This window comes from Tubulanus polymorphus, chromosome 6, assembly GCF_964204645.1.
Source record: "Tubulanus polymorphus chromosome 6, tnTubPoly1.2, whole genome shotgun sequence".
NCBI lineage: Eukaryota > Metazoa > Nemertea > Palaeonemertea > Tubulaniformes > Tubulanidae > Tubulanus > Tubulanus polymorphus.
The window spans coordinates 7,401,472-7,411,373 of NC_134030.1; the positions used below are offsets into that span (position 1 = coordinate 7,401,472).

General features: G+C 37.7%; 1 long non-coding RNA gene across 1 annotated transcript; it reads right to left on the minus strand.

The window, feature by feature from the left end:
* Nucleotides 1-737: 737 nt before the first annotated feature.
* Nucleotides 738-1,883, minus strand: LOC141906650 (uncharacterized). Its single transcript, XR_012619380.1, has 3 exons — nucleotides 1,849-1,883; nucleotides 1,559-1,684; nucleotides 738-821 (listed from the first exon to the last, which is right to left on the minus strand). It is a non-coding gene; the product is annotated as an uncharacterized LOC141906650 (long non-coding RNA).
* Nucleotides 1,884-9,902: the final 8,019 nt, after the last annotated feature.

A 9,902-nucleotide genomic window follows, 5' to 3' on the forward strand; every position in this document is an offset into this window, starting at 1 on the left:
TTGAATAGGTACGTATTAACGTTCCCGACAGATTTGAACACGACAGATAACGAAAAGTCCGTCGGAGAGAGATGACGGTCTCAACTGATACGGATTAGGTAGATATCAGACAAAAAATACCCGATGCCGTTTCATCGAAGCGTAGCTTACGAATATACGGCGGAATCGGGTAAAATCTACACGCTGCGATTGCCGAAGATGGTGACAACTTTAATACTGAGCTCAATTAATTTACGCAGTGCGAATAAAGCCGGTAATCCCAGTAGAGATAAACTATATTTATGGCAGACGCGTGAAATTAATTTGTTCAATTGAACCACTTTCAATCAATAATATATAAAAATTGCTTTATGAGTCTATCAAACTGTGCTAATCCTTACTCTGCCAGTGAAGTCAAGTTACAGATATTTTATGGCCTATCAGACGTGCGTGATAGGAGACCCATGGCCTTAAATTTCAAGCCGTACCTTGAAGGCAGCCAAAATCAGTCCGGCAGTTGGGATTACATCCCTGCAGACGGCGAAGGCTGGTCCAGTGTTTTTGCGGCTGGAATACAGGAAGCTGAAAGAACCAGATCAGAAAGGCTGGAGACCAAGCGCACTAGAAGAAAGAAAAGGGCAGCAGCGCCTAGGGCGCCTATCACCTTCATGTGCCCAGTACAACCAAACCATTCCAGATTGGCCTCTGTAGTCAGAAGGTGTTCCATCACTGCGTCATTGTCCATCTAGACAGAAGGATGCCGACTAAATCTCTTCCCTTCCCCACTTCTATACAAAAGATACTTTTTAAACTTGCGCTTCCCGATGTATACATCCAACTACCTGGAAGATAAAAGACTTAGAAAAGTTATCCATTAAGATTCAACTTAATTTGTAAACAATCGCACATCAAATGGTATCTAAGAATGAGCGTGCAACATGTAGGTTAAACGGCTAGAACAGAACGAAGATAGAATATAACCAAGGTCTTACATCTACCACCCCGTTCTGACTAATGGATTCAATGTATGGCTATTTGTGTTTTTACGTGGATTTTCTTTTGTCATGTTATACCACATCGGTTCAGTTACTGGTCAACTGCTGCAGTCTGATTGAACTTCGGAGAGTTCACAATGTACGTATGACAAGTCATCAACATATTCCCCTGTTTGGCCCGACATTATTCTGCAACTTTATAGCCGCGATCACACGGAGACGATTTGGCCTGGGCCAAATTGGCACCGATCAGGCTCGAGCCAAATTGGCACCGATCAGGAGCGCGCGTTCACACGCAAACCACTCAAATTTGGCTCGGGCATGGTCTGACGTTTTTGGTCGGGCCAAACAGGCTCGGGCCCATTTGGCACCTGTGTGAACAGTCGTTCCGGGCCAAAAATGCTCGTGTGATCGCGGCTTATAGGTTTTAGGTTCCCTAGAAATGAGTCTTTTTAGGCTTTGAAATTGACACTAGATCTACGAAGCTGCATTGAATCATTTGTTAGACGGGTTTTCAGGGATTCTTGGCTTTGTGATAACGAATGTCTGATGAGGATTTGTTCTTCTGATTACGACGGTGTCACCTCTGTCAAGCATGCAGGTGAATATTTTTCTCTCATTTTGTTGCTATTCTCGTATGCAATGCTGGTCTTTCCTTGATATATAGCCTCGCTCAAACAAACGCCAGTCCCTTCTTATTCAGCCTATACCTGAAACAGACACATCAATAGTGTTCGTTCATATGTTTTTAAATCAGCTGCTATCACTGGTCCAGATAGATGCAACAGAGTGATTAACTGGCAATCAAAGGAAAGTTTCTCAAGTTTCTATTCGCACACAGACAAATTTGTTCATTCTCAAATTTAAAACTGACCTGGTCTTTTCGGTCGGTATGAATTGGTCTTTTCTAAAATGGAAATTTAGAACGTTCTCAATAATGTATTTCAAAAATGGGGCTTATATATATTTACCGGTATCAGCTTGCACGCAGCATGTGTTTCGCATAATTTAACATTCTCTTATTCAAGGTCCAAATATTCATTTTGATTTCGTGTTTTCATAGAAAAAAATGCAGTTCTCATTCAATATTTTCCTGTCAGCACTGAAGTAATGTGAGTTGTATGAACAATCTTTGCACTATAGTATTCATTTGCACTTCTTAGAAAAGTACTTGTTCAATTTGATGATGCTTGATTTCTCATGATGGGATTTGTTTGCGTAGTTGACATGTTCAAAATTATTATTATTCAGTTGAGATTCAGAAACAGGACTTTTGCAATAATATAATGATGACACCGCACAAATGGACAATGGTGCCCAAAATTTGCACCAAGTGCTATTAAGATATTTGTTGTGCATTGGTGGTGGGAGAAATGTTTGAACATAGTATGAAGCAGATAAGTAATTCTTAGCGCCAGGCAGAATCCAGTCTACCTCAGTCAGTGGTAGTAAATGGATGATATTGTTGAGTGGACACATATCAACAGTTGATGTTTCGTAATAGACATCGTTCCTATTGTAACAGGAGTCGATGATTTGCCTCATTAGTGTTTTATGATGTAAATTTTACATTTATCTCTGGTTGTGCCGTAGTAAAAAAGCCCCATCTGACTGATGATGCCCATTTGATCATACATTGGGATAGAAGAGGATATAGATAATTGCCAGAATTTATATGCCACAGTGGCATAGCCATAGGGGTTCGACGGAGCGCCTTTTTGAGGACATTGAATGCTAGCTCAATGATGTATAGATACAGCTCGTACGTAACTCATTATGTATATTTATTGGCTGATGTTGGTCTTTGTAACTTGCTTCAAACATCTACCATCAACTTCGCCAGTTTGAAAATTCCTGCAACTCCTGAAAATTCCCCCTATGCCATAACTGATGACCGTTTTAACTTCCAGAAGATTTTATATTCTAATTTCATTGTCTCAAAACACTCAACCCCTGATATTTCCATTAAAATAGAACTTTTTAGAACAGTAAGTGAAAGAGGACACCTGGATCCACTCGTGTTTATTTCAAATCTATCAATTTTGTATTACGAAGACTCGTTTTCTCGCCTATTAAATCGACGTCGTCGATATCATTCGTCTGGTATAGATGTAAACGTTTCCTAGCGAATTCACGCATACGAAACATGAGCCGCCTCCCCGATGATGATCAGGTACCGTGTTGCGAATCCACTAATGACCAGTCTCCTAGTGTGCTTCATGGAAGTGTACAAACAGCTGCAACCAATTAAATAAACCTTCCCATCTGAGCTTCATGTCGTCTCAAAACATTCAGTTTATCCAACTTGTAGTATTCCAATATATAGATAGATCGGATTAGTTTTCACAACATCAAGGCCCCGTGAACATTTTCACCATTGACGTTTCCATCATTGACGGCTTTTGCCTTATTAATGTGTCTTTATCATTGTCTGCTTTTAGCTTATTGATGTTTGTTAACATTTCATCTGCTTTGACCTTGTTGATTGTAGTTATCATTTTCGTCATTGCCTATTTTCACCTTGCTGATGTTTGGCTGCTTTTTTATAATGTTTGCTAGCTGCATCAGTCAGTTGGTAAGTGATGCATGTTGTGTCGAGGGATTTGTCAAGTTTATTCTATCACGTGCCGCAGCCATTATATATCTGAAGGTTTTCGGCAAACTGGGTTGGTCTTGTAAATGGAGCGAATGAAAACGGATCTCGCCTTTGTAAACAACAGGATAAAAACGAATCGAAAGTCGACTTACATCAACCGATTAGGCCATGAATGACTGGCGCCGTCTTTTGAACTAGCCGTAAGCGGCATCGTTGTGTCGTAATTCAAGAAAATACAGGCGGACAGATCTACGATGATAAATCGTCTATTCACTAGTTGAATGAAAACTCATCATTTCATGTCTCTCGTAGTAGTTATCGTGGTCTTCTGATATGGCAGCGGCAACTGCCGGTTTCGTCGTTCTTTGGGGCAAAATACAAGTAATAACCATTCCCCGCGTAATATTAGTACACGCGTGCCTGCCTGCGACGACAAATGACCATTGGACATCGGAGCTTTCATCTCAGCGATAAACGAACGTAGAAATGAACGATGATAGATGCTGTCGGTACGTCCGCTAATGATGATAGCGTACATATTAGTAAGGGGGTTTACTTCGCCTCATCTCTTGCTGTCTGTCGTCGTCCGTCAATATTATACATTGTTTTATGGCTGAGACAACCTGGCTATATTCATTTCACCTGTGACCTTTAGTAGTGAATGCTATGTTGAAAAATAAGCATTTAAGAGCCACATCCCAATACACTTTAAAGAGAATCGAATAGATCAGAAGAGCCTTGGATTTGTGATCTAGAATTGTAGTTATATGAAACCGATAGATCTTGATGGATGACTCAAATGAAATGATAATGATAAGGTGGTTAATATTAGTAATCTTTGTCCATCGGGGCTTGTGATTTAGGGATGAGAACATTTTACTTGTATTATTAGAAAAAACTTGTCGCCATTAGTCATGTCTCAGAGTCACTAGTCATGTCCTAGTGCATGTTGTTGGTAACAGTGTATAGTATTGACTCAGTTAAAACATGTACGGCTCTTCCATTTTCAGCATAATCAGTTGGGATTGAAATTAAATGACGAATTGAAACTTAATCTCATTGAACCATTTTCATTGTATGCAATATATGAAACAGCTGTTGCGCTTACTAGCCTAAAGACCTGTCAACCAATGTCTATATGAATACAAATATGCACTAGTTGTTTTAATATTACAAAAGCCATAATTGACAGAATAATCAAAACACTAGTGGGGTGTATCAGGTTGTTGGTTTTCACTGAATCAAGCTTTATATCCCGCATTTTCATTTGAGGACTGCGTCACTTGTATGCGCAATTTATCATCCATAATGGAATCCCTCAAGACTGGACCAGACCAACAGTCATAGCCGAGAAGAGTCTGACCAAGACTAATCATCTCCTAGTACCTGACTCTGGAGGAGGTAACCCGGTGCTTTTTCAGGAATAACCTCTGCAAGGTTTTTTCATCAATCATTTATCCCCTCCCCTGCAACATGCGAGAGGTTGCGGCAAGGTGCAACAGAGAAATGCCGTTCTCTGGGATGGAACTGCTGCGGAAGTGAAAGTAAATCTCCTTACAAAGGTTTTCTATCGTGTCTGATCCTGTGTGGGCTGAAAGAGCAGCTTATACATGAGTTTTTGACATAGAGTGTTCACCTAATTAGAGCAATATATGTCACATATGTGCACTATTCACCTTGAAGTGTTTTTTTGAATTTGGACCCATTTTTAACCACTCAACCTACTGATTTGGCGCTATGTCGATTGATGCTATGAACTATGTAAGGATCCTAAAACCTAGGCTACTGTCACATGGAGAGTGAGAAATTATAGGTATGCCTGAAACGAATACAGGAGGTAGCTATACAGGTAAAGAGCTCAGTGTCCATATGGGAATGGTCGATCAGGTTAGGCTTTGTGTAAACAGTTATCGAGATACTCTTCTGATACCTGTTAAAAAAGAAAATGACGCGGTAGCAAATGATATTGTGGGTCTCGGATGCAAAACTGAATACGGTACATTAATATACAAAGGATTTGTGGATCCATCATATTTCATGAACTCCTTCGTGTGTGATTAACCCGACCCTGTGTTTCACATGAAAGCACTAGTCGAATCGCATCATCAGCGTTATCTACGTAACGTTATTATCACTCGCCCGTCCGTCTGTCCGTGTTTGAAAACTGTTTGCCGTTGAACTCCATGGTTCAACGGTGCCATGGACACAATAGAAAACGACCTGCTGCACCATCCCTCAACCGCATTAGTATCATTATTCTATAGACATCATCAACGGATGCTGTAGAATAACGTGGCTATTATTAATGCAGTTCCAATTAGTCCAATCCTGTGGGTCTCATAAGACATAAAAGCTCTATGATCTCTGGAAATTGCTTTGATATGGATTTCATCAGTGATGCAGCGCTGCGGACAATGGCGTTTGGTTTTCTCGCTGTATACAGGATTTACTGTAATTGGGGTCAGCCCTGGTCGCGGAGCGCTTGAGTTTTGGATATGCTTATTGATAATTATCTCTCTCCTGAATTTCTGTGGTCATTACGGAGATTGATCTGTATGTATAGCAGAATCAACATGCACTACATAGAATGAAACTTCGATCTACTTGGAGAAAGATTCAATTTCAGTTTTGGTATTGTCTAGATCCGTGTAGGCCCGTTAGAATATGGTAGAAGTGTTATTTTTTCGGCTGAAATTGTCATTTGGGCCGGTTGTCAAGCATCCAGTCAACTGAATTAAATCTGGTTTTAAGGTGTTAAACTAGCCAATTGTCGTGTTATCATTCGTTAGGAAATTGATGTGGGTCCCTAAAATGGTACCTAGTCAGCTTCTGACATAGCTTATTTCATCCTACCAACAAACCTGTTAGTGATGATTGAGAAAGAAGCACACTGTTATGTGACAGCTATTTCTTCAATCTCCTTCATTTTGAAAAATCGACACTGAACTGCGTTTGCATCAGTGTCTTTGGTTTATGGATTTTATCCGATGAATATTGATATTCGCATTTCTCAAACCCATCGCGTAGAATAATAATATCCGAGCGGGTTCTTTTATCTCCAGTTTAAACTCGATTTGAATTTGCATATATTGGACATTTTCCCAGAATCGTGGCTGCCTGCCTTTATATTGTACGTGTTAAAATGTGCTACAGGGATACGATGATACAATAGAATATGATATTGAGAAACTGAAATAGGGTGCAGAAGTCAATGAGAGGATTAATGGATGGTTTTTGACAGGAAAAGAGGATAGGGCCAAGGAAAATGAGGCCGAGATAGGTGGCGAAAAGAGGGATACAACAGAAAATGATTGAGTGAGGACTGGTTTTAGGAGATGGAAACAGAAAAGCAATTGGCAGAGGGAAAGAACCAAATGTGGTGACACGAGATGGGTTGTGGAGTCATCAATCTTAACATTGAATGCTAAGAAAATTTTCATAAAAGGAATGTACAGAAATGTAATTGAAATGTTACTTATTTGTCCTGCCTCCTCGGCAATCTATTATTGTGTCTCCTCTATGAAATAAGCAGGGATTTGCATTTTTGAGTAGAGGAATAGATCTCAGTCATCCGAGGAGTATATTTGAACAACAGTATCCATTGCACGCAGCATATTTATCCTTGTAGTGCTTAGAATAAACACTAGAGGCCTCATCGCAATCGTGTAAGTGGCTGAGAGAAATATTTTATATAAATAATTTGGTTATTTGAACAGGTTGAATAAATGTCAGTAAGCAGATAATTAATAATCATACTACACACAGTTTCTGTTGAGTAATGCATATTTAATCAGCTTGATTATGTCACAATAGGTGACGAACTACATCTGGATGTTATGGTAGATGGTACCTAGAACTGGCTCGAAATATCTTAATTGAAGTGATTCCTAATGGATAATGGCAATTTCAAATTTCAGTATTTTTAACAATTTGCAAGCCCTGACTATACACTTATAGGCTAATTACAGTGATCATGTGTTTTGCATTTTTTTTCAACTTATGATAAATATGCCATCTCTATAAAAGATGAAATACAATGCATTCTATTTAAGTTGGTTGTTTGTTGAAATAAATCGCATTTATATCAAGTTTGTGTTGTCCAAATGCTATATACAAATTTAATGGTACATCTTTCTCTGTACATCTTGCTGCCTATCTCAATGTATGGCAACAAATATTTTGGATTCTGCTCTATTGGTCATCATATTGATGGTATATGTGAGCCAAATGATGACAGTATGTGAAACCAATTAAATCTTAATTAACACACTGCCAGTGACATAAATACCAGATGTGCCTTCATTCATCACTAGATTCCATGAATAAGTAATGGCTTTGGTGGACCAATGAGAGCTTCCTATCTCTACATTTTTTGCTTTGCTACTTTTTTTTGCTTAGCTAATGTTGGTAATAATGTCAAGAGATAAAATGTCGAAGGTAATAATGCCACAGGTAAAATGCCACAGGTAAGAGTGCTGGAAGAAATATTTCTAAGAAGTGAATATAATATCCGATAAAAACATGAATATATTAATGTATTGAAGGAAATATTCATAATTTAGCACAAATTCTCAATTTTTCTTCTGGCAACATTACCTGTGGTATTATGACTGCATCAGTTTCGACACACCCCAATCATGATGGTGCCAACGTGGTCAACTAACTTATGGTATTACATACTGACATGACAGTCCATTGATAATAATATAACCTTACGTAATTATTGTATAATCCAATTAATGAATGAAATATGCAGGTTGATTGAGATTAGATGCGTTTTTGGTAGAGAGAGATGCCTACAGCTGTTCACAGCTGGTCACTTGACCATATATTGATATTTCTCTTTAGCTAACATTGTTCTTGGGCCTAACAAACAAATATCAGGGTGTATTTACACTTCAGCTTAGTAACTCTCATTAGTAGGGCTCTGGTTGTTATCTAGCCCACTACCACCAGTTGGATTCACAAGACTCTCACGCCAATAACTTATTTCCGGTGATAACTGAGTTTGGAATATACTGCTCTAGGGAGTCAATGTTTTTCTATGAAATCATCTACTTTGTGCCTAATACGGTAGGCGATGTTGTGAGTATTTCTCTGCTGTTATATCTATGTTACTTACAACACTTGAATTGATATTGTGCACTTACTATTGAAACTAATTTTGTCAATGCAAATATTTTTTTGTGGACAATGAAATTATCTATCTATCTATCTATCTATCTATCTATCTATCTATCTATATTTTTAAGATTTAAACAGGGCTTGATCAACATAAAGTGGTGGAAATTGTTTCAATCAATTACCCTCCAAATTGTAATTTATGTGATTTAATTGTTGATAAATCTTGTTTTCAATTCAGCTTTTGATAATTAGTGTATATCGGTCATCAATAAGTATAACCATAACGGAACGAGTAAAATCCCACAATAAAAGAATTAGATGATAAAATGTTTATTAAAACATATAAGAAATATTTCGGGTGGTTACTACCACCCTTCTTCAGTCTAAAATGACTTGCCAAATACAGTAATATGTAATAGATGAAATCTAAGTGACGGACGCTTTGTCACTGCAGCTTGATTTAATTTTTACGACTAAGATTAAGAAATCATAACGATTCGAAAACAACCTCGTTCACGGAGTGTAACAAAAACACTCAAAATAATGTCAGTGACTAAAGGAACACCGAGAAAATTAATTGTTGTCAATGAAACTGGAAAGATGAAATGATTGAAATGCTTGTAAATATATCTTTTCCACATTCAATAAATCATCAATGATATTATTATTATCATTATTATTATTATTATAATTATCATTATTATTATTATTATTATTATTATTATATTATTATTATTATCATTATTATTATTATTATTATCAATATATATTTTTCCATTTTCAATGAACCTCAACTAGGGTGGCGCTAGAAAATGATAGAAAATAAATCTCTTCTCGCTTTCAATCAATCATCAACAAACATAGATATTTGTTTGGAATATGACGGGGTCGTAAACATATTTTTTCCGTATTCAATAATTTTTCAATAGATCTAAAAACAGGGTTGTGCAAGGTCAGAATACAATCAAAAATATGACTGAAGCGACAGTTTACGTATGTCGTATGTCGTTTGTTGCGACAATATGATGTCCTCTTCATGTATTTTCGATAGCGTGTATATCGCGTGCGTGTATCGTTTATAAATCAAAACAGTGAAAATGTCATCCATTATTACTCTATTTGCGAGTAGATTAAAATAGATCGATTTTTGCAGTCGATTTCATATTTACCAATTTATACAATTATACGGTAACCGAAACACCACCCAA